Here is a 26,545-nt window from a genome sequence, read left to right as displayed (position 1 = left end):
TATTGCTGGGTCAGGCTGCATGCATTGTGAATAAGAAACTGGATTCTCAGGCAAGAATAGGCTGAAGCGTGAGCAAGGCTTCCACTTGGTTTGTAATGTATTCACTTTGCAGTGAAGATGCTGGCTAAACCACTGTAGTGCTGACAGTCCTCCTTCAGTGCCTTCCCACAATTCCCCCTCTGTGCTCAGAAGAATAGGCAAGTTCTTTCACAATTCACTGGGAAAGAATCATAGTGGCTCAACTTACTGCTGCACAAAGAACCATGGGATGTGCTCCCAGAAGTCTTAGCAACACTGAGTGCAGCAGCCAGTGACAATAGTAAATTGGGTAGGGCTTTGCAGTTTAGCTGCTCACACTTAAGCTAAACTAACCTGAATTCTCGGACCCAGGTGCCAGTCACCCAAGTTAACTCTGTAGTGAAGACATACCCCTCAGCAGAAAGCATCCAGTCAGAGATGGATGATAGCATAAATTTTCCTAGCAACTCACATCACCATTACTGCCACTCCAAAGTAGACACAGATGGGGAATTAGAAGAAGGATCTGATAGTGGTATATGATGCGAGCTAACCCCAAGAGGTAAAGAAATAAATCTATGGCCACCAAAGATTTCCCTCTTGTCATTGCGCTGCACACTGTAGCCACTTGCAACCATATAGTAAAAATGTTAAATAAATTAAACTGTGCCGTAGAATTACTATGGATAGAAATTTCATGCTTAAATAATAAAAGTATAGAAGTAGGAGTATACTACCAACCATCTAACTAGGATGGTGACAATGATTGTGAAGTCTCAGGGAAATTACGCTACAAAAAACAGAAAACCCAATAATAATGGGGAATCTCAACTAGTCCTATATTGACTAGGTAAATGTCACTTCAGGGCAGGATGCAGAGATAAAATTTCTAGACACTGTTAATGACCCCTCTTTAGAACAGCTAGTCCTGGAAACCCACAAGAGGAGAGGCAGTTTTTTTATTTAATCCTTAGTGGGGCACAGGATCTGATCCAAGAGGTGAATATAGCTGAATCACACAGTAATAACAACCATAATTTAATTAAATTTAACGTCCTTGTAGGGGCGGAAATACCAAAGAAACACACCACATTTAACTTCAGAAAGGGGAACTACACAAATATGGGGAAACTAGTTAAACAGGAGTTAAAAGGAACAATCACAATAGTGAAATGCCTGCAAGCTTTATGGAAACTACTTAACCACACCATAACAGAAGCTCAAACTAAGTGCAGACCCAAAATAAAAAAAACAGTAAGAGGATCAAAATAGTGCCACATGGCTAACAGCAGAGTAAAAGAGGTGGTTAGAGGCAAAAAGGCAACCTTTAAAAATTGGAAGTAAAATCTTATTGAGAAAAATAGAAAAGAACATAAACTCTGGCAAGTCAAGAGTAAAAGTATAATAAGGCAGGCTAAAAAAGAGTTTGAAGAGCAACTAGCAAAAGGCACAAAAACTAGCAGCAATAATTATTTTAAGTACATCAGAAGTAGGAAGGCTGCCAAACAATCAGTGGGGCCACTGAATGATCCAGGTGCTAAAGAAGAATTCAAGGAAAATAAGGCCATTGAAGAGAAGTTAACTGAATTCTTTGCATCAGTCTTCACTGCAAAGAATGTGAGGGAAATTCCTACACCTGAGCCATTCTTGTTAGGTGACAAATCTGAGGAACTGACCCAGATTGAGATGTCAGTAGAGGTGGTTTTGGAACAGATTACTACATTAAACACTAATAAGTCACCAGGACCAATTGGTATTCACCCAAGAGTTCTGAAGGAACTCAGATATGAAATTGCAGAACTACTAACTGTGGTATGTGACCTATCATTTAAATCAACCTCTGTACGAGATGGCTGGAGGATAGCTAATGTAATGCCGATTTTTTTTTAAAAGTCTCCAGAGGTGATCCTAGCAATTATAGGCCCGTAAGCATAAATTCAGTACCAGGCAAATTGGTTGAAACTACAGGAAAGAACAGAATTATCAGACACACAAATGATCACAGTATGTTGGAGAAGAATTAACACAACTTTTGTAAAGGGAAATCATGCCTCACCCATCTATTAGAGATCTTTGAGGGAGTCGTCAAGCATGGAGACAAGGGTAATCCAGTTGTTATAGTGTACTTGGATTTTCCGGAAACCTTTGATAAGGCTCCATACCAAAGCCTCTTGAGAAAAGTAAGGAGTCATGGTATAAGATGGAAGTTTTCTCACAGATCAGTAACTGGGTAAAAGATAGGAAACAATGAGTAGGAATAAATGGTCAGCTTTCACAATGGAGAGAGGTAAATAGCTGGGTCCACCAAGGATTTCTACTGGGACCAATGCTGTTCAACATATTCATAAATAATCTGGAAAAGGTGATAAACAGTGAAGTGGCAAAGTTTGCACATGGTACAAAATTATTCAAGATAGTTAAGTCCAAAGAGACGGTGAAGAGTTACAAAGGGATCTCACAAAACTGGGTGACTGGGCAACAAAATGGCAGATGAAATTTAATATTGATAAATGCAAAGTAATGCACATTGGGAAAACATAATCCGAACTATACATGTAAAATGATGGGGTCTAAATTAGCAGTTGCCACTCAAGAAAGAGATCTTTGAGTCATTGTGGATAGTTCTGTGAAAACATCTGTTCAATGTGCAGTGGCAGTCAAAAAAACTAACAAAGTTAGGAACTTAGGAAAGAGATAGATAAGAAGACTGAAAATACCATAATGCTGCTATATAAATCCATTGTATGCCCACACGTTGAATACTGTATTCAGTTCTGGTGACCTCATCTCAAAAAAGATATATTAGAATTGGAAAAGGTGCAGAGGACAGCAACAAAAATTATTAGGGGTATGGAACAGCTTCCATCTGAGATGAGATTAAAAAGACTGGGACTGCTCATCCTAGAAAAGAGACAACTGGCGGGGGGACATGATAGAGGTCTATAAAATGATGAATGGTGTGGAGAAAGTGAGTACTGAAGTGTTATTTACCCCTTGACATAACACAAGAACCAGGGGTCACCTGATAAGATTAATAGGCCGCAGGTTTTAAACATAAGAAAGTATTCTTCACACAACATACAGACAACCTGTGGAACTTATTGCCATGGGATGTTGTGAAATCTAAAAGTATAGGCCCCACCACTTGAACTAAGCAGAATATCCATCAGCTCTTAGTATATAGGGTCAGTGGTGCAAAAATAAGCCCCTCTGATGCTGTTCAGTAGAGGGCCATGGTGAATATCTACATTAACCTGTTCATTCCAGTATTTTAAGGCAATGTTTACATTTAATATGTTGTTGTTTTTGTGGTTTGTTTACAGAGTTTGTGGTTGCGTCGTATAGCAAGACACAGATTTTGTCACTGAGAGCTGGTTTCAAAATCAAGGAGTTTAGTACCAACCTAAAGATTAGTATGATAACCAGGAATATGGTCTGTGTATTTTGTTTGACTCTTCCAGGAAATAGCACATTTCCCCCTTCCTACTGAATGCTTGAGTTCCACAATGGTCAGATTACGGTACTGAGAGGGCTTTTCCTTTCAACTTCATTAAACATTATATAACTTAGCTGTTGTTGTAGCTGTTCACAGATATTTAGATTGCCCTTGAGTTTCATTGTACCCAGATGTATGATGCATCTTGAATAATTTTACATATTGTGATTTGATTCGTGTTTTGTATATTGTGATTTTAAAACCAGTCCACCGCTGTAGGCATGCAGGCAGTGAAGAAAATGCTTCTTTGAAAATGTTCTAGTAATAGTGTAGTTGCCACAAAACTTCCTTTGGGCCTGCTCATGCAGACAAAACTCCACTCAGTTCATTCGGAGTGGAGCTGTGTGAGGTTTGCAGGAACCAGTCCTAAAGGTAGCACAGGAGGCTATGGGTAAACCAAGATTTGTGCTCTTGCCTTCGCCCTTGTATTCCCCAGATTTGGCATTTGCTCGTTCTTATTGCTCAAGTAAGCTCCCTTTTTAAGGTTTCAAGACCTATGCCGACAAGAGTCATTTTATAGTCTCAGTTTGTACAGCAGTTTTGATAGCTTTACTTTTAAAATTGTTTAAATCTTAGTCTGTTTTATTTAAGAGTTCAGGTGTAAGGGTTCAGCGTTCCAGTGGTGGATGCTAGTGGTGGTTAAGATTATGGAAATTACATGCTGTGTCCATAACTGATAAATTTTTGTGTCTGGTTTGGTTTTCTTTAAATGTAGTTCTCACTGTTTATAAGATTATCCAAGGGAGTGATTGAAGAGAGTGAATTTTTTTTGTACCAGAAAGGCTCAGTATTGATGATTTACTATAAATCTCTTGCATATGTTAGACATTTATTGCCATTTAATACAGCGTTTGTCTTCTGAAACAATAAAAGTTGTTCAAAACCCGTACTGATCAGCAGATGTTTTCTTCTTAATAAGAAGTTTAATTTCTTTAATTACTACTGAATTTAGTATTCTGTTTAGTACAATTAGTACATGGTGGTAGTAGATGATTCAAAGTTTTGTTTTGAAATAGTAGTATTGCAAGCCATAAAACAGAAGTCTACAGATACTTTAGTGCCTTGGCATCTGTTCTGAGATGCTAATAGTTCATATCTCTTTTCAGATTCAGAGCATGAAGCTGGTGTTCTTGACAGTTTAAGTATACTTAAAACTTAATCTTGACAGGGGTTGATAGCAACCTCAGAAAATGTGTAAAGAAAAAAAAGTAGTGTAGTTTATCTTAATGAGTGGCTGACGTCAACAGCAAGCTGCATTATTATAATAGGTAATTGGATTTGAAGACTATCACAATGCAGGAGGACAGGTCTTGAGTTTTAAGTACTGAACTGGAAGCGAGAGACAAGACTACTAGTTCTGACACAGACTTCCTGAGTGACTCTGCCCAAGTCACTTAATCTCATTGTGCCTCAATTTCCTTGTCTCTAAAACAGGGATGTTTACCAGTATGACAGGTGTAGAGGTTGAATTCATTTTAAGCATGTTAAGATCCTTGGATTGAAAGATCTATTCTTCCTGTATAAATGCAAAGGATTATTATTAACGTATTGGTGATTTAAGATAACATTATATAAAATAGATTTAGCAATAAATAAAATGCTAAAACATATACCTTTGTAAGTATATTCTTGGAGTATTTCCAAATAGAAGCAAGGCCTGTGTCACAAGAAGTCAGGAGTCTCCCTTGAATGAAGCTAATTACCCTCAGGGTGCCTGTTGGTCACTCTTTAAAATTCTTATAAAAACAAAGAAATTAATTATCCAGTATAAAAGTGGGTCATATGTCTCCTGGCAAACATTCAATTAACTTTTTAGTGCTTGCTATTTAATGCTGTGTTTGACCAGCCAACCATTGAGAACGACTTTCCTTTGAAACTGGGCTTGAGTGGAACACAGTATTGCATTGCAACTTTGTTTAGATGGTCAGTTATTGCTGGTCATCAACATTTTTCCCATGATCTTTTGAGTGTGGAACCAGTTATATTTTACTCGTGCATGTGAGATGTAGTTTGCTTTGGGAAGGCTCTTTTATAGGTTGTTTTATTTAGAATATAATTTAGCTAGTTTTTGCAGTCAGACTGGATTAATTTTGATAGTTTGTGCTAAAACATTGAAAGAATATAATATTTTTAATTAATTCCCATGTCAGCTGGGCTGAAAATATGGAGAACATTTTGAGCTGATTTGAATCCAATCTGAAGATAAGCTTATGTCTTCACTACTTAATTTGCTGTGTTGAATATATGCAGAATACATTTTCCCAAGTCTCTCATTATATTATTTTATGGAATAAAGGGGTAAACGCAAAATTTCACTTTTAGAAATAATGACCACATGTGGCCACCAATCTTACAAAATGATTTGGTAGTAATAAGTTGTCTATAAAAGAATTGTCGCACCGACTTTCTTAAAATCATGCTTTGTAGAATTTTGTAGGTTTCATTATAGAAATGTAGTTTAGTAACAGAAACAGAGTTTATAATCTCCTTAGCCATGAATCCAATGGTCCTTTGTTAGCAAGTGATCATCCATTACAAAACAATTGGAGGAGGGAAAACTTGATTGTGTGGTTTTCTTTTTTGTTGACTAGTGTGTCATTCAAGATGAAGCTATAACATTGCACCACAACAAAATATTCTGTTTCTTCATTTGTTGTAATATTTAGTGGTTCTTAAATTGATCTCATATGATTGTTTTGTTCAAGTGACAATATAAGTCTTTTTTTCTCCTAAGGTTCCATAAAATTAATTGTTTGAGTTTAAATTTAGTATCTAGTTACCTGAGTATCTAGAATCCTGACTGATTCTGTAACAAAACAAAACAAAAAAAAAAACCCTGTTACTGCACATCAAGGATCTTTCAGGCTCAAATTTAAGACTGGCTTGACTCAGTTATAAAAAATCTCTATAAATATGCAAGTGATCTGAGCTTATGTGAAGGAAAGTGCTCTGTTCAGTTGAGGGGGTGATTACGTTGCAAGGCAATAGGAGTTCTCTTGGAAACAGGGAAAATTATCAGAGTAACAGTACAGAATGCAAAGGTTGATCTGCTGAATACAAATAAAGTATTGAGCTCAATGTTCTGCCTCATGGAGCTGGCGCTTTTGGAAATGCTGTGATAAATGCACTGATAAATTCAAGGGAATGAGTGCTATTGCAAAAGCTTGATGAAGGCTAGAAAGTGTCCAGTTAGTAGGAATTGCATTGCTTGGTCAGGCACAATGAAATTAAATAGAATTTGCTTTAGTGAAATTGCATCAAGGATGATTAAAGGTGCTCCTGGGAAAAAATGGTGATCACTTTTCTCTGAAGCCACTTCAGTAAGTTCCATCACCCACTCAGTATATCTGTTTTTGTTTTTCTCTTCCACTCATTTCCTCTAACTTCTTGCTCCTCTCCCATCCCTATTCCCTTTTATCATTGTGTTGTGCTCCTAATCCCAGTCTCTTGGATAATTTTCTCTAGAGTTAATACCAGTGCTGCTTTATATAGAGAGAACTCAGCAGAACCATGATGTCAGCACCCTACCTTAAGAGAGCCAGAATGAGTTAGTCCAAGTGCAGTGGACACTGCTCTCCCACTGACTGATAGAGTGCTATTAGTTTTGCAGTTCTTTAATAATTTGATTTTTGGTTTTAAGACTGAAGGTGTAGCAGTCATAAGCTTTCTAGCCTTGCAGTACAATAAACAATTTGGAAAGGCTGACCTTTGTAACCCCAGCTCTGTTTCCGTTTAAATAGATGGGCCTGAGACAAAAAGTTTGGGACTGGATCTAAAGTCTCCCCAAAGCTTAAGTGTTCGGATCCGTGGTTTTGGTTCGAGTCCATCTCTAGTCTTAAAATTAAGCTACGGACAATTCCTGAGAGTTTCCTGATACCTAATTGCTAGCTGATCTTTAAAGACGCACTTGTGGCTGGAATGCTATCTTAGTGATTTCTCTGTGCAGAGGTACACTTTAAAGATTAGTTGAAACATATTCAGAAATGTGCTTTTCCAGTACAGGGAACAATGGGCCCCTGCATATGCACGCAGCATGTACACACAAGCCAGGTGGGCTTAGAGCTTCCCCAGGGGGACTTTTTTAATGCCTTTGTTAGTTAAAACAAACACTTTATCTGCAACAAATGATTTTTCTAGCCTGTTAGAGTAAATCACACTAAAATAGCAGTGATAACAAATAGCTCAAGAGGCATAACTGTTTCTGTCCAAACTGAAATATTGTTGGTGTTGACTTAATGTTCCTAGCAGTACTTTCGGGGCCTTTGGCCTCATGAGTATTGAACAACAAACTGGAAGGTAATTGAAATCTTTACAGTTATTTTTACTTTCCTTTCTGAAGATTATTCTATTACAGAAGTACCTAAAGGCTGCCGTCAGGATCAGGGCCTCACTCTACTAGCTGATGTACATGCAGGCTTGGATTCTGCCCCGAAAAAGCTTACAGTCTAACAAATCTATTCCAAAAATTATCAAGGTAAATCAATAGCCTATGAATTTCTGAGTCTAGTTGTTTTGCTTGGATTTGCTTAAGTGACAGATATTTAAATAACCCTGTGATAATAGAGGGGTTTATCTAACAAAAAGTACTTAATTGTGGAAGAACATGACAACATAAATAGTTAAATGGAGCTTATTTCCTCCTTACGCTTAAAAATGTTCGTAACAGGCACACAATTTCGCTTTTTCTGCTGTTGAAATGATGCTAGATTAAGGACTATAAATAGTGCATTTTTCCTGATTACATTTATTTGAGCACCATGTATTGCATCAATATATTTGGCCAGTTATTCTCTCATGATTCTTTGTAACTGTCGTAGCATGAACTAATTATTTTCACAGCTTGAAATGTATTAGAGCTGTGTTTGATAACTGTTTATTTTGTGGTTGCTCTTTGAAGTAGTGACCTAAACTTAGGTTCAGGCTCCTCCACTCCCCTCCACTCAGGCACAGAGGGGAACAAATGAAAGTGAAATGGGATGGAAAAGCGGCAGAAGGGGGAGGGAGCAGAGCCAAACAGCATCTTCCCCAAGCTCCCACAATCTCCTTCATGGCAACACTGTGCTGTAGGGGCTCCTTGAGTTTCTAGGGGCAGAAAGGATTGGGCCAAGGAGCAATCACTCTTCATAGTATGTCACTTTTTTACAAGTGTGACTATCCGGTGGAAGTTAAAATTACTCTTAAGAGGATTATCTTCCTCTCTGTGCCTGCACATCCCTTGCATTGCCCAGGCACAGCGGGAACAGCCAAATGGAGTCGTGCAGCTGGGCGAGAGAGGGAGACCAGGCGGTATAGCAGAGGACCCAGCACTCTGCTGGAAGGGGGCTAGTTTTCTTTGCAAATCCCAGGAATCTATGGGGCATGGATTCATCCACTGAAATGCTGCCTTCCTTGCAGAGTTTGGGCCACTAGCTCCTGTCTTTGCGTTTTACTACTGAACAGTATAATGTGGCCCTAAATATATTTGTGAGACTGAATCTTCAATACCTATCTGATTATATCAGCAAGATGATGACAAATAAGTTCTTTAGGAGTTCGGGTTTCCTAGACTTTTTAAATTGGCCAAGAAAATCTGGCAAAGAAGAGTTTGGGCACTGAGATACTAGTGCATTAATGTGATCACAAATTACATTCTGTGAGATTTTTCATGATGTGACAGTAAAATAAAAGAAAAGTAACTGTATTTGTTTGTAGATAGTAAAAGAAAAGGTATTTCTTCATAGAAAATTAGATATTTAATGAGAATTAAGTGTCAGTGGTGCAAATGTTACTGTTTCATAAATTTCCTCACTCAGGTAAATCCCCTCTTTTTTACTGTAGAAAAAAATAGAGGATTAAGTATATTTGTTTATTCATCATATACAATTCTAATGTAATTTGTGTGAGTGGTAGAAAAGTCAAATGGCAATTTTCAGCCTACAGAATCCCAATACTTTCTCAGCCTTCATAATTATTATTCGTATTATGGGAATGATTAAATGCCCCAACAGAAATCTGAGCCCCATTGTGCAAGGCATTTTACAGGCTCATCGTAAGAGACAGAAGAAGTTAGTCTAATATACAAAATTGAGAAGGGATAATATGATAATTGTAGGTGGGGTGGTTGTGTGTGTGTGTATTAGGGCTGGCCGATAATTTTCCATTAAACTGTTTTTCAACAGAAAATGGAGTTTTCAAATAAATGAACTTTTTCATGGAAAGTGTCTAGTTTTGTCCAAAAAAATAAAAGAAACTTTTCAGTTTTTCCAAGGAAAAGTTGATATTTTCCACAGGAAAAAAAATCCATTTTCTGCTGTAATGAATATATATATTTCATTATAATTTTCTAGTTGTTTTCAAGGCAATTCAAACATAAATTTCCAGCATTGTGTGAGATTTACTTTAAATCAGAAGGACGCTTCTTTTTACACTCTCCCTATTTTTCCCATACAGGGAAGGGGAGAATTTCATTTTGCCAAACACCCAATTTTCTGTCAACAGTTTTGACAGAACATTTTTGACCAGCCCTAGTAATGAGATTGGGACAACTTGGTTTCCTGGCAAAGCCAGCATAAACCTTTGAATTGTGTTCATTTGTAAGCAGCAGGAACATCCTTCTTAAAAATTTCAATTATAGCTATCACACCTCAGAATCAAGGCCTCTAGTCAAATATCTTGTGTTCCCTATAATATTTGAGGTACCCTGCATTTGCCAGCTTGTGCATTAGTCCATTAGACTTCAGCATACTGTGCAGTGTTAAATGTATTTGGGGTAATGTAAAGTAATGTCAAGCACATAATACTTCACTTACAAAGTGCTTCACAAATATTCATTATCACAGCAGACCTGTGTGCTCAGTGAGTATTATTCCCAATATACAGGTGGGGAAACTAAAATAGAGGCACACAGCAAATCAGTGGCAGAGCTTGGATTAGAACTCAAGATTTCTTGGCTCCCTGCCTCCTAATTGGTCTTTTAAAGTAAACCATGTTACCTCTCAGATAATTGGAGTTCTGCTTAGTCAGGGTATTTTAACTTGCATAAATATTTCTTGGCAATTTTCAAGGTGTGACAGCCACTTATAGTGTTATAGTCATAATGGTGGATGATGGCAAATTTTTATGAAGAGTATATTTTATTGCCCTATTACCATAATGAATGGCACAGTAAAAATACCTAGGTAGGTATATCCTATTATCATCTAAATAAAGTCCTTACTGGGCTTTGGAGCTTGTCATGATATCTGGATAATAGAAAAACTATACTGATGCAAGTTTTATTTCCTGTAATGGTACCAGACATATGATATGAAGTTAGAAAACCCCAAAACCTTTGCAGTAAGATTGATTTATGAGTGAGGGGTTTATTTTAGTGATGCCACGGCAGCCTTGTTCTCAGTCCCACTACCCCTAAGCAGTGCAGCCTTATAGTTATAGTTGAGAAAACCCTTTCATTGTAAGTTGATTTCAGGAACTTATACTTCCTTAGAAGCCAAAAACAGATTATTTGGGCTTCATTTCCTTATTCTCAACTCAGAAGTGACTCCCTCTTGGAAAGCTTGATAAATTGATTGGTCACTTCTTGTCTGGCCATGAAAAGTGGCATTTTTCCACGTTAAGAAGTTTCTCAAAAACTCTAAATGTTTACAAAGCACATACTACACATATTTCCCTTTGCCCAATAGTTGTTCATGTATCAAGGTGTGGAACTCCAGATCTTTGCCCACGGGCATGGTGGTGCGTATATCTAGAGAGTTCAACACATTGAAATTAAACCCAGCTGTGTTTGTTTCAGTGTGGGATCTTGTATATATGTGAGAACATTCAGACACATTCAGGGCCTTTATTTGAATCTCACATTGCACATTCAGATAAACTGTGTATGTTTGAATGGGTGATCAACTGCAGTTTGTTGCCTTTCTTAAACCCAGAGAAATCCAATGGAAAAAAAATCAATATTAATATAATGCTTTGGTTGAAAACTTAAACACAAAAGACAGGAAATTAAGATGGTTTCTTGTAGCTATTGTAATTTATTTACTGAGCATATTAATTGCCTCACAGGAAAATTCTGTGCTGTAATCATAGGGTGGAGCCTGATCCTGATATTCTGTTCTCTGTGCATGTACAGAAGGTCCATTGATGTCAGTGTGAGAACTGTGCATATGGTGAAAGTAGCATATTGGAATAGATCATATAGGGAAATGTTGACTGTATAACTACTTATATACAGTGATATGCTACAAATGAACAATGGGACTTAAACAATCTTTTTTTTCTCTGAGAACCATTTATTTCCAGAACTTTTTTGTATAATTGCTTGACCATAGAGTTTTATTACTTTAGTTTTTTAGATTGAATATTGGAGATAACCTCAACCCCACAAATTTGGATCTAGATTTCAAACACTTCAGAGTTCAAAGGTGTTCCAGTCTGCGGTTTTGGTTCACAGTTATGTTTAAATATATATGTTTTTGTTTCTCCTCCCCTCTCTCCCAACCATGGTTTATATTAATATACTACTAACAAAATTCAGTTGATATTATGACTTTAGGTAGCAACATTGTCTACAAAAACAAAATTAGTTAATGTTTTCTGTTTAATGTGTTATATCCACCATCTTTAAATGAAAGATCTAGGTCTAAAGAAAGCTGTAATATGAATTAAATTGTGATAGTAGACAGTGAATGTTTGCATTACAGCAATAGCATTGCAGGTTCATTTCCTTTGTATATCTTACATGAGTTGTGCAAACTTGTATAGGGTTCTCTAGGTTTTTGTGTATACTTTTCCAAACGCTTTTGTTTCTAAAGATGTGAATTGAAAGGAATGACATTTCCACACAAAGGGAAGAAATGTTTATTTTAAGAACACACAAGTACCCAGTTACAATATAGCTTGTTGATTCCAGATTGCCAGAACTTCTTCACTTGGAAGATGAATGTGAATTTTAAAAGGATACTGTCAAGATAATCAGGCTTAAAAATGGACCTACCTTAAAAGTTGTTACTTGTATCTAGATCTTTCCTTCAGGTTCCTCCATTGTTTCTTCTTCAAACTTGCACTAGCAGAACATTTTTTTAAAAAATCTGGTTTTCTGTGCATACCGCATGTGATAAATTACCTGAATTATTTATGCACAGTTTTCCAAACAAAGGTCATGCGTTCTTCCCTGAACTCAATGCACATGGAAAACAACATAAGCAGAAGCACATATTGGTGTTGACGTGTAGGTGTTAGACTGCGTTCTCTCCCCTCCACTTCTGGTCCAAGTTATAGGCAGGAGATAGGATAAAATAAACCCTGCAACTTCATGGGCAGATGGGCAAAGGTTCCTTCCAGGTCCCCTGTTCAGCAATGTTAGCACAATAGGTCTATGACTTTGCTGTTGTTGGTTTTGGACCTATACACTTACACTCTGAGTCCCCAGATGGCAAAGGTCTTTGACTTGATAATGATTTTAGTTTGCATAGAAGAGGAACATGGTGCTTAAAATAGCTATTCCTTGGCTTCTTCATTCCAGGCATGCCTTCTCTCTACATACAGCTTGAAGTGGTTTTGCAGGACCACTGAGAGAAAACGTCCCATTGATGTGATGTATTTCCGGTGCTGTATTTTTGCACTTGCTCTCCATTGTAAATCTGAGTAGCAACTAAATGGAACACAGGAAAAAAGAAAGTGAGGAATTGGCTAAAACGTTTAATGTTTTAATCTCATCAGTATGGTGATACAAACCTAAAAAACTCAGTCCATGCTGATGCTTTGCCCTACGTCATTCTTCGTCTAATTTTGCAGAGGTCTCTGATACTGCAGATGTGTGTGCTGCAGTGTAATATTAACTGTGTTAATCAGAAGTTTTAATATTGTTTTTGTTACATAGCCCCAGCATTAGTGGCTTATTTGATGACTGAGAGTTCTTTTCATTGAACTTTACCAAGATGTCCTTTTGTTCACTGCATAGATAAGTAAAATTTGCAGTCTGATTTTAGATTCTCTGTGCCCCAGAATGCAGATCATTCTGCTAGTAAACTTATTTTTATGCCACCCTTTCTGAAGCGTTTCCACATTTAAGAAAGAAAAGCCCATTCCCTTTTATAGTTTCAGTTCTACTGTAGATGCACTGGATTCCTCCCTGTTTATCATTGACACCGTTAATATAGCTAGAAATGGAAACTTTTTCCACTAAATCCAGACTGGATATCATTGGTCAAGATACACTGTAACTAGGGTGACCAGATAGCAAGTATGAAAAATCGGGATGGGGTATGGGAGGATAGGCACCATTATAAGCCAAAGTCCCAAATATTGGGACTGTCTCTATAAAATCAGGACATCTGGTCATCCTAATTGTATCCCTAGAATGTGTCATAGGTGGTAGTTGGAACTGATATACACGTGAAATTATATTCTTTTAGCTATTTTTTTAAGGATATTTCATAGGCTGTTTGTCCAGTTTTTCCCCCTCAAAAATATAAGTTTCTCAAAGCTAAACATGAAGAGGATATTTGGACTGCTTAATCAGGAGTTACAAAGGAAATAATTTTATTTATTTTTCTTTCAGAAAATATGTAAAACAATATCAGAGAAATTCTCTGTAAAGAGAAATCTGGCTCTGAGGAATTTTCAGATCAGTAGCATCTTTTTGCTTTATATGTTACACTTAACAATTGCGTGGTTTTTACGAAGGGAACCGGACTTCATAGTTTAAAAAAAAACAAAAAAACACTGCCGTCCCAAGACACTGGATTTACATTTTTAAAAGAAAACACATTGCAAAGTCCCTGCCATTAACTATACAAAATGAGTATTTGATGATGAGTTTCAAAGGAAACAGATTAAGTCGTTAGGAAGTAATGTGGCATTTGGCACACATACAGATTCAAACAATAAGTCAAAAATACCCAGATAAAATATATGGTCAGAGAATTGGCTTTGTTGTACCTGTTTTGATGGCAAAGATCTAATTTTGAATTATTCTGTTAAATTAAATATGCAGTGTGCATGCAGAAGCTTTATTCCTTATTTTTAGAGTGCCAGGCAGACAAAACTAATTACAGTATCTGAGTGTCATCTTTTTAACATATATTACTGTATATCAGTGGTTCCAAAATTGTGGTCTGTGGTTTGCTTTTTGCTGTAAAATTAATTTTTTAAATGAAAAATATATTAAATACTTCCATGTTATCAATCACTGTAGTTGCCACAAGGCTGTTTGATTGCTAATGAGAGGCTAGAGGGTCTGTGCCATCACAAATAAGACAGTAGGTGGTCCAGTAGACAGTGCCTCTTACAATGTCTTTGCTATGAAAATCTTTTGAGGACCCCTGCTGTATATTACTCTGCTGATGAATTCTACAAAGGAAGTCCTTTTTACAAGTCAAAGAAACTTATTAGAGCTTTAATTTGGTGATCATTCATAGCCATGCCCCACTCACAGTAGTGTGGATTGCTATTATTGGATCTGACCAAAGGTCAGCCCAAATCTAGCTCTGAAAGTCTCATAGCATTTTAAATTTGGATCATAATTGGTCCCACTCAGATTGCCTTGCACCCTAAATACTTTTCCCCAATATATGGCCGTGGTCACTGTACTCATGTGCTTGAAACTCTGATATCAAATCAATATGCATAACCATAGATAAGTGTGTGTGTGTGTGTGTGGTATTTACAGCATATATGGGGGGGTATTTCCATATAAGTGATGTTTATCATGCACATTGGAACATTTTACCTGCCTCCTAATCTCTCTCCACCAGGACCTTTTTCTAACATTCAACCACTGAATAGTGTCAAACAGATGCTTTTTAAAAAAATCCACCTGTCAGACAAATGTTTCCTTCTATCCCACATGCTCTATTTGTGGAATTCCTTCTCCCTTCACTCCCCCCCCCCCCGACTTTGACTTGGGGCCCAAGATGGGTAATAATATCTTCACTAGTGTTGAGTTAAAGGTCCAATATTTCATGACCCTTCAGCACTGGAAAAAGGAATCTTTATATCATTAGTTAGGGAGATTCCTGGCTTCCAGTAGGATACATAGCACTGTCTTTGAGCTCTTGTAGCTCCTAAAATATCTGACTTAAATTCTGATGTGCAAACAAGCTATTTTAGGTAACTTGTTGAGGCTTTAAAAATTGATTAGTTGGAGTTTTTCTCTCCCTCAGAGGCCAGTAGTGTGGGAATTTGGCTGTACAGGTAGAAAAATAAAGTCCCAATAATTTTTAAAACTAAACCATATATATAAAAATCTATAATAATCCATAACACACTCCTAGCTTCATCATTTAAAGAGTGTGGTCATCCCACACTCATGCCAGGAAAGCCTTATCCCACACCATCATGTATGTGTGATCTCTGTCTCACATAAAAAACACATGCAGTTTCCTGTGCCTTTGTTCCTGAAGGAATCCCAAATCACTACAAGCTGTGTATGCCCGGTACTACTTAGGCGTAAAATGCTGTCACCTCTATGGTGGAATGGAACAGGTGGATGGAGCGCAAAACTCTAAATGTACTCTCCTCCCAACAGTAGCATAAGGGACGCTGGAGCAAACTCCATAACTTTACAAAAATCACAATAGATCTTTAATAGCCAGGCAGAACAAGGAAGACCTCCTTTTTTTAGGTTTTATCAAATTCCTCCTTCTTCTCCCACTGTAAACCACATGGAACTCACTATATCTATCTTAAACGGAAGAAGAGCTGTGTCATCCCTGGTGGGATTTGAACCTCTCAGTTCAAAGTGTCTGAGTATTCCATACCTAAAGCTTCCAAGCCATCCTCTGTGTGGGTTTTGGAGGTCACTAATACACTCCTTGCAGAACGAAGGCACTTGTGCAGTGAGTAGTTGTCATTCCCTCCCATCCTGGTTTCATAGCTGTAAGACTCTTTGGCCACAGTATACACAGAGCTACCAGGCTGGATAACGTCTATTTTTTAAGTATCAGCAGGATCATGTGAAATTGTATTCTGTTTCCTTGTTATGTAGGAGAGTTGTTTATTTAAACAAATTTCTTGACTATGGCAGTTAGAGTAAACACACTAGTGTTTCAAAAAGCATAATAAGTTCTTGTTTTTATGAGGAAATGAAGCTCCCAAGGAAGTGGTGGTTTAGTTACATGCATATTTTATGTAATAAACATTTTCAGCTTTCCCTTTTTTTGAGCACTTTATATTTGTTGCTGCATTTAATGCAGCATAACCTCTAAATTTAGAAGGAAATGTAAATGTACATAATGCTTTTTCTGTGGCTGGAAAATACATGTAGCATTAAGTTATTAAAGCTAGACTTTAAACTATATCTTGAGCTAATGATTTTACAGTATAATTGCTTTAGCTCATTTGAAGGCAGGTATACATACAGATTATTCCATTTTGGCACTATAAAGTTTGCCATTGGTATTATACCTCATTTTTATATGATTTACATAATTTGTGAAACAGATTTAATATTTTGTATGTGAGCTAATTACTTTCTGGTTTAGAGCTTTCATTGTATGTTCATTGGTTTTTGAACACCTTTTAAAGTAACACAGAAAGGTTCATTGTTGGATCTAAATTCTTTGTAGAGCAATCAATTCTGTTTTAATAAAATAAGTTACATCATTTTTAATGTAATTAAATTGGGTTACATGGAATTGTTTTCAGCTGTAAATTTGCTGAATTGGAAAAATATAGTAGCGTTGTGTTAATTTCTATGCCATGTTCTTTCCCTTATAATGGTCATGGTATAGATCACAGGATTTTAGATTACTGCAATTTCGTATGCATCTATAAGGGGCACTCTGATGGTGTCCTACTTTTCCTGTTAAAATGGAAAAATACATAAAACTACTAATAGAATTAAAGCTCAACTCCTAGCTCAACTCCAAATTTTAAAAAATCTTTTAATGTAACTTTTTGAAGATGTTAATAAATCATTTCAACAACATATGCCAGTAAATGCCAAGTGATTCAAATACTATATTGCCAAATACATTTTTTTAAAGTGGGCTGTAAAATGGCAGGTGGCAGTCAGTTTGGGCTGCTGATATTAATGCCAGTCTTGTAGTTACAAATGAATCACAGAAGCATAGATAAACTCAGTTTTTTAATGCACAATAAGCATCTTACAGTCACATCACACACAACTCAAAAAAAGTTCTTTTCCTCTGGTATGTGATTTCTACATGAGGGCACATGCTGGTTATTTTCCTCTCAAAGGAATTGTTTTCTTGGCTGCCGCCATCCACCGTTTAATAGAGCTGCGTAGCTTTAAAGACTCCTGTCTTATTAGGAGTCTAAACAGTCTCCTGTATCCTTTGTGTCAAAATGAGTGAAAGCTTTGGAAATCATTTCATTGCAGTGCATTCACTTAGCAGGAAAACAGGTTTCTTAAAAGATTATTTAGACCATTCGTAATTGGTACTTTTCATGTTAAAAATTTGCACGTCTTCAGCATTAAATGCACCTTATAAGCTTGATGCTGTTTGTTGGAACTGAGATTTTAACTTTTTCAGACTAATGCAGTACACAGATTAATTCTAAGTTTACTGAGCTGGAGCTTATTCCTAATTTTACATGTGTAGTTTAAACATATATACACACATTTTCTGGTAAAGTACAGTCATGTCCGTTAAAAGTATAAATTTAAGAAAACATCTACAAGAACCTGAATATGATGCAGACATTACTCTGCCCTCATTACAATATCATCTTAGTAAGTCTATTTGAAACTTTCAAAAAATTGGATCAACTTCAATGCGTAACAACTTCTGCTGAGCAAATGTTTTTAAGGTACATTGTCATTACAGTTTTTACACTGAGCTGCATGCATAATGTACTCCTTAGTTGCTAAAAATATTTTATTTGTAAAAGAAATATTTCAGATGTTGCACTTGATATTCCCTATTCAGTTGCCTTACTTGTTGCGCTCCAACAGTGTACATTTAACCTCATTTAAAAGCAAATGGGAATTCTTCTGCTGTTCAGGCTCACAATTGACTGCAAACATGCAAAGCTATTTTTAAATCTATTTTTTAAAGAATAGAACAATAGTAGCACTTTTTTGAATAAGGTCTTTGTTTTGTTTTTTTTACCATAAATGTGGTTTGATTATCAATTTTACTTGCCTCTGACATATTTCAGATATCAGTCATCTGAAAAAACAATTTGATTTTGTTTGATGCCCTTTTTGCTGAACTTAATTTTGTTGCATCTTTTCCAGGCAGTTACATTAGCTAAATCCTTTAAAATATTTATTTCAGACTGGAAAATATTGTTTCTTCCCCAGATTACTTTAGCTACTTTAAACAATTAGATGAACTGCACTCATACTTTCTTCCTGTAGAATACCCCACTTTTATTGCAGTCATTTATCAGTTGCAAGATGTAAATGATAAGATGTAGTTTTAGCAGTCTGACCCAAATAAAACCAGATTGTATTGATTCTTGTGTGGTACATAATGAAATGGAAAATAATCTCCTGCCATCTACTTGGTGTTCACCGAAGCAATTTTTGAAGAATAAAGTCTGAATATGTACAATATAAATTCCTTATCTTGTTTACTTCATATATGTGTGCAATTTCAAAGCCAGAAACCTGATAAAAATCGCAGCTAATTGTGTGAGATAGTACTTATTATTTTCATTATGGATTTAAAACATAAGATGTTGTGTCTGAGCCTAAAAGGAGCGTTTGAAATGCAGATGAAAATTTTGGGATGTAAAGCTGGTGGTTTTACCGAAGGGGGTTAAAAAATACACCCCGCCTCTGGTAGCAATTGAAATAGTGAAATTAGGTTTCATTGATGTTGCAAGTTAATGATTTTCTTTTTTTAATTTTTCCCCATCCTCCACCCCCTTTGGGGAGACGAGACTGCTGCTGATTTCTAAAGCCTTAAAGTTAGCTGACCTTCTAGCTGAACCCAACTTTAATGTAAACATTTTCTCGAGATGGTTCGAAGCTGGGCCAGCAAATCTGGAGAATATTAGTGGCGCTATGTTTGAGGGAAGTTGGAATCCCTGGATAATTCTCAGGAGCTCTTTTCCAGGCCAGAGCAGCCTTAGACATAGCTTTGTTTTCAGTTTTGTAAGGTTCGTTGGTAATGCCTTGTGTATCTTTTAAAAATGTAATTAGTAAAATACATAATTAGTTTTACTTTGAAGCAGGGATTTTTTTAACTTGGTTTAGCTCCATGATAAACTCTTATCTTCCCCCCACCATAGGTAAGCAATATGATAGTGCAATATTCCTGTTGCTTTATTGAGGTTTTCTCAGCATAGGTATAAGAGCCTAAACAGAACAGAAAACATAAATAATGCTTCCTGCTTCCTTTAGAACACCTCTCTTTTCAAGAATATGTAACTTTCCCTTAATGTTCCAAGCTGAAACGAACCATCTAAGTTGCCAATTTGGGGTTAGTATTTTAAAGTGGATTTTTTGTGTGTGACTTTTTACCTTTTGAGGTTCTTAAGAGTGAATAGTATGCCCATTCAGGATGCTCTGATGTGCATATTCTGTATGACATGATCTGCACTTAAGAGCTGAAAATTGTCAAACTATTCATTTATGTTGCCTCATCATTTTAGGTATTCTGGGGCTAAAATCTCCATAGACTTTTAAATATTGTTTTCCTACACAATGTTGTCTTTTTTAAAAGGAAAAAAAGAAACAAATTTCATATGTTTGTGTCACCTACTCAGTACACATGATGAGATAAAACAGGACATAATACTTAGCACTTGCTTAGCACTTTTCAGCTTCAAAGCACTTTAATTGATCTTTGCAACACCCCTGCATACAAAGCATTTGTTACAGTACAATAACATGCCTACAGTAGGCACACTGTTAGGCAGGAGGTCCTGAAGTCAGATGGACATCAATCACTTAGGCATGTGTTTATCACATGGTAACACATGCGCTGGGTTGTATTACAGTGACTGTAAATGTTAATTTTGTTCACACAAAAAAAATATATTTATATGTGAAAAGCCCTTGCCAGTTACCAGCTGTGTCATTACAGGCTCTGCTGTAACAGTTCTGCAAAAACTATTGTAGGTTATTTGCTATCCATGCATTTTCCATATTAACGTGTGTACCAAAAATTTCTTTATATTAGATTAGTTAATCTGTTGAGTAAATAAACACCACGGAGTACATATAATTTATGTTCCGAGATGTGTATTTAGCCAATTAAAAAAAAAGAAATGTGAAAATCTGATAACACAAACTGTTTGGTCAACAAAACACCTGAAAAAAAACCGTCCAGGAAAGACGTTCTATTCTCCTGTTTTTACTTCTCAGAACAAGATCTCATACCCGGAAAAACTCCATCTAGATCTCCATGACATTTATAACACAAACCCACAAAAACAGTCATTTAGTTTGAAAAGTGACACTCGCTATACTTGAACTATTTGTATTACATTAGCACCTATAGGTCTCCGTCAGTACTGGCTCCCTGTAACGCTGTGTGTTGTACAATCACATAACAAGAGACGGTCCCTGCGCTGACGAAAAATCACATTTCTGTGAACAAAAATAAAAGACAGAAAAGATTAGAACAGAACATCAGCAGTAACTGTAAAAAGAAAAGGAGGACTTGTGGCATCTTAGAGACTAACCAATTTATTTGAGCCTAAGCTTTCGTGAGCTACAGCTCACTTCATCGGATGCAGTTGATAGATTTCCACTCCATACGGCTAAATGCAGTGCCTTGCATAATGACAGGTTTCAGAGTAACAGCCGTGTTAGTCTGTATTCGCAAAAAGAAAAGGAGTACTTGTGGCACCTTAGAGACTAACCAATTTATTTGAGCATAAGCTTTCGTGAGCTACATCATCCGATGAAGTGAGCTGTAGCTCACGAAAGCTCACGCTCAGATAAATTGGTTAGTCTCTAAGGTGCCACAAGTCCTCCTTTTCTTTTTGCAAATACAGACTAACACGGCTGTTACTCTGAAACCAGAAAAGGAGTACTTGTGGCACCTTAGAGACTAACCAATTTATTTGAGCATGAGCTTTCGTGAGCTACAGCTCACTTCATCAGATGTTTACCGTGGAAACTGCAGCAGACTTTATATACACACAGAAATCATGAAACAATACAGACTAACACGGCTGTTCCTCTGAACTCTGAAACCAGTAACTGTAAAGTGATTTGATTCATTTTGCTGAGATTCCTAATTTATGTAATTTATCATCTTTGCCATAGTTTGCCCCACTCCTAATGATCTGTTTATCTGTTGCATTTTATCATAATCCTAGATCGTGATTTCTCTGGGGCAGGGGACTCTTTTTGACTTAAGCCATGTCTGCTTTAGCAAGCTTACAACCGCACCGACGCAGCTGTGCCGCTGTAAGATCACTTGTGTAGCTGCTCCATGCCATTGGCATAATAAAAGCACCTCCACAAGCGGCAGTAGCTATGTTGCGGGAGACGTAGTGGTAGAGTAGACATGGCCTTAGGTATATAGCCCTAGAACAATGGCACCCTAGTTAGGGCACCTGCGCGGTACTGCAGTATAAATAATTTTGTGAGTTTGTGTCAAAACTTAGTAATGTGATTGTAGGTTCTCAGTAACCAGTGTAGGTTACTCCCTTTCCCGTGGCTGGTATTTTTAAAATGGTGTTAAAATTGGCTGATATGTACTTTCTTAGTCATGGCTCATTTAATACCTTGTGTTCACATTGTCCCAGTTTTACCAGCTTGAAAGATGGTTTCTATTTAGTTCCCTTAGTGTTTGCCACAGTTTGTTTAAAACCCACAAATTTAGCTGAAGTGTTTGTTTTCTTATTTAAGAATGTTAACTTTAGAAATAAAGTGTTTCCTGTTTATCAGCAAAATACCCCCCCCACCCCCCGGCATGACTTTGAGGTGGATTTTTTTTTTTCCTTCGGTTGTGCTGGCTTTCTTTCTTGTGCTAAACATAATAGACTGTGAATGATGATAAAACTATTATTTAACCCAAATATACCTGACTTCACCTCAAATACACACGAAATAACTTGGGCAAAAGAAAAAGATAATATTTTTGAATCAATATACAAACATTGCTGTCTGTAAGATATTCATTGTATTGAAATAAATGGGGAAAATATTGAATTTATGCACACATGATTGACTTTTCATACAGCGAACCCAGGTTAAACATCTTGAATATGGAATATGAATAGAGCTAACATTTTCATATGAAGCAATAATGAAAATGAACAGAGTTCCATTTCGCCTGATAGCGAAGAACATTTGATACTCCACAGCATAAAATGTGTTTAGTACTTGGTTTTGTTAAGCTTGACAGAAGCCAGGAAGTGGGACAGTACAACCGCTCCATAAAGGCTTCTTCTATAGCTAATGACAGACTTGAAGATGTAACTTGGTAAAAACAATAATGCCACCTGACCACTCTTCATTCCATACAGTAAAAGGAGAAGGCATTCATAGCTGAATGTCATCAATGGCTACGTGTCTGAAAATATCAGTTGTTACGAGATGTGTTTTATTTACTGTTCTGAGCCAGGCGCCAGGCTGTGGCAAGGGTGGGAGACAGGAGAAAAGAGAAGATAAAAACATTTTATGGGTGGGGGGGGGCTGGCTGGAGGATGTACAAATTGTATGTTTTGTAATAGCCCTGGTCAAGAGGTCTTTTAGTGCAACTGACATTAGAGGGGCATCATGGTACTTCTGTTTTTTAGTTGCATGTTTGGCAAACTGTTTGCAGTGAAGTGTTGGCTTTGCATGCTCTTTGGGTCCTGGCCACCACAGGCCTTTTCTCCTACTGCATACCAGTGTCTTCTAGTGGAGCCGCTCTGACTCGGGCCTGTATTTCATGAGGTTTTTCAGCAGTTATTTGAATCCCTGTGAGCTTTGCTTGTTGAGTCTGATTTTCTGTCTATCAAACAATAACAAACACAAGTGTCAAGTATGTAGGTCATTTAGAATTTTGATATGAAAACTGCCTGCAACTTTCTCACTGTTCCCCTCACCACCCCACTCCCTTTCATTGTTGATGGTGGAAGTTCAGGTCGTTATCTTTGTTGTGACCCATATAAATGGCCAAATACTCTTGTTTAACATGACATCTGTTTCTAAGGAACTGACCTCTTAATTGTTTTTAATGTGCTAAATTAAAAGTTTAAAGGTATGTAGAAACCATCTTAAATAAAATCTTGGCATAGCAATTAAGATATGATGTGTGAGTCTATCCAGATCCTTTGTATATACCCTGAAACTTTCCTAAACAAACACCCACAAAAGGAATTCATCTCATCAGTGAATACACATCCCATTTAGCTCTGAAGAAAATCTTTTATTTTAATTGAGGCCCATTCTTAGTAGTAATCTTGTGCCAGCCCAAACTGGGAGCTTCACATTTCTCTTCCTGTAGATGGAGATGAGAAAAAATCAACAGTGATGAGGACACCGTTCCTAAACATGAGGTTTGCTGGCTGCTAGCCTTCAGTTTTTTCAGACTCCATCTGCTGGAAGGAAGGTATGAACCTTCTGACAGAGGAATATTCCAAATAACCAAATTAAACAGTAAGCATTTACTCTCTAGTAGCTTCCACAGTGTGGAAGATACTGGTATGCTGTGTGAGTTGGCTCTGCACTTGTCCCTCAGAACTAGCCCGAAATACATCGCTGGTCCATGGAAGGCAGTATTTAAAATGTAAATACTTTACTAATATCAAGCTTCAGAGTTGGAAGAGTCCATTGTGATGTGGTGAATTCTGTGATGGTCCATAAATGATCCATTTCACTGAATTAATAACCTTAACCTGTACATTGAATTATGTCAACCCAAGCCGGTGCAACTACAGACTGGAGGGAGGACTTCGATCACACACAGCTTTCCAGTGTCAGTGTTTTCATGAAAAGAAAAGGAGGACCTTAGAGACTAACAAATTTATTTGAGCATAAGCTTTCGTGAGCTACAGCTCACTTCATTGGATGCATTCAGTGGAAAATACAGTGGGGAGATTTAAATTTGTTAGTCTTTAAGGTGCCACAAGTCCTCCTTTTCTTTTTGTGGATACAGACTAACACGGCTGCTACTCTGAAACCGGTGTTTTCATGGTGATTCTTTTCTAAAAAATGTGGTCAAGTTCCTGAGGACATTCTGCCTGGGTCCCTTGGTGCAGCTTTGTTGTTGTAATAGGGAATTAGGTCAATACTCCTTGGGGTCTCTTGACAGATCCACAGTTGACCCCCTGAGTGAGTTTGGACAAGTCATTGAACCTCTGTGCTTTAGTTTATATACAAGTAAAACGAGTAATACCTAACTGATAGGGTGTTGGGTTTAACTGATGCAGGATGGTAAAATGCTTTGAGATCCTTCTATAAAATACCTTAAAGACAAATAATCTTTATTTCTATGTGCTAGAGAGAACTGTATATACTGGAATTTTGGTTTCCAAGGACTCAGAAGTAGAGGAGATGCAGTATAGTCATGTGTCTTGCATGTATGATTTTTTTCTGGGTGGTGTTCAGGGACAAAATTCTCAGTCCACCATGGAAGTGCCCATACAACAATGGGGATCCCTTGAGAGCCACCCAATTGCCCCATGGAAAGAGAAGAGTTGGGGCCACAGTTATAAGAGATGTAGACCACAAAGTATGCCAATGGAAAGGGGAGGATAAAGAGTCTTTTTTCCCAAGAGTCAGGAGAATCACAATTACTGCCTGGTTTCAGAGTAGCAGCTATGTTAGTCTGTATCCGCAAAAAGAAAAGGAGGACTTGTGGCACCTTAGAGACTAACAAATTTATTTGAGCATAAGCTTTCGTGAGCTACAGCTCACTGGATGCATAACCATAAATATGCCTATCACCATAAATATGGATATTTTATTACTTTGATGTTAGACCTGAATTAATAACACATCTGTTTAATATAGCATTAGAATTGCTCTGTCAATTTTTGCTTTGTATGCAAGATGCAGAATAGCTTTGTGGCTAAAGAACTGGATGGATTCAGAATATCTGGGTCAGACTTCCTTGGGAAGGTCACTTACTCTGTGTCTCAATTCTCTGTCTGTATAATGAGCATAATAATTCTTCCTTTCTCCTACCCTTTGTATGTCTGGTCTACTTAGATTGTAAGCACTTCTGGGCAAGGACTGTCTCTTACTAAATCTATGTACACAATGCCTAGCACAATGATGCATCCATTTCATTTGGGGCCTCTAGACCAGGGGTCAGCAAACTTTTTTGGCCCGAGGGCCACCTCTGGATATGGAAATTGTATGGCGGGCCATAAATGCTCGTGAAATTGGGGTTGGGGTATGGGAGGGAGTAAGGGCACCAGCTCAGGTTGCAGGCTCTGGTTTGGGGCCAGAAATGTGGAGTTCAGGGTGTGTGAGGGAGCTAGGGCAGGGGGTTAGGGTGCGGGGGGGTGAGGGCTGCAGCTCGGGGTGCGGGCTCTTGGGTGGGGCCAGAAATGAGGAGTTCAGGGTGTGGGAAGGAGTAGGGGGTTAGGGTGCAGGAGGGAGTGAGGGCTCCAGCTGGGGGTTCAAGATCCGGGGTGGGGCTGGGGATGAGGAATTTGCGGTGCAGGAGCGGGCTCCAGGCTGGGTAAGAGGGGTTCGGAGTGCAGGAGGGGGATCAGGGCTGGGGCAGGGGGTAGGGGTGCGGAGAGGGGGATTCGGACTCTGGGTGGGGGTTCAGACTCTGGGGTGGGGCTGGGGATGAGAGGTTTGGGGTGCAGGAGGGGGATCAGGGGTTGGGAGGGGGATCAGGGGTTTAGGCTTCCGGTGGCACTTACCTCAAGCAACTCCTGGAAATAGCGGCATGTCCCTCCTCTGGCTCCTACTGCCCCATCCTCAGGCACCGCCCCTGCATGGTTCTTGGCCAGTGGGAGCTGCAGGGATGGCTCTTGGGGCGGGGGCGTGTGGAGCCCCCTGGCTGCCCCTACACAAAGGAGCCAGAGGGGAGACATACTGCTGCTTCTGGGAGCCGCACCTTTTAACTACCCCAAAGTCAGGAAATGCCACCGTTGAAGTTGGATGTAAAATCATACACTTATGCTTCTTGTGCATATGCTTTATGATGGTTTTTAAGTATGTGATCATTGTTTACT

At 37.9% G+C, this 26,545-nt stretch overlaps 1 protein-coding gene across 3 annotated transcripts in view; it reads left to right on the top strand.

The window, feature by feature from the left end:
* TAF3 (TATA-box binding protein associated factor 3) overlaps positions 1-26,545 on the top strand; it is a 140,717-nt gene that overhangs the window by 56,794 nt on the left and 57,378 nt on the right. Inside the window, exon 1 of one of the 3 annotated variants that reach the window (XM_073328818.1) lies at positions 7,869-7,988. The exons of the other annotated variants lie outside the window; for them this stretch is intronic. The gene's annotated coding sequence lies outside the window, so the exon portion shown is untranslated. Of the gene's footprint in view, positions 1-7,868; positions 7,989-26,545 lie in introns of those variants that run through there. 3 annotated transcript variants of the gene reach the window in all.

Source organism: Lepidochelys kempii, chromosome 1, assembly GCF_965140265.1.
Source record: "Lepidochelys kempii isolate rLepKem1 chromosome 1, rLepKem1.hap2, whole genome shotgun sequence".
Classification (NCBI taxonomy): domain Eukaryota; kingdom Metazoa; phylum Chordata; order Testudines; family Cheloniidae; genus Lepidochelys; species Lepidochelys kempii.
This window is presented reverse-complemented; position numbering and strand designations above follow the sequence as displayed.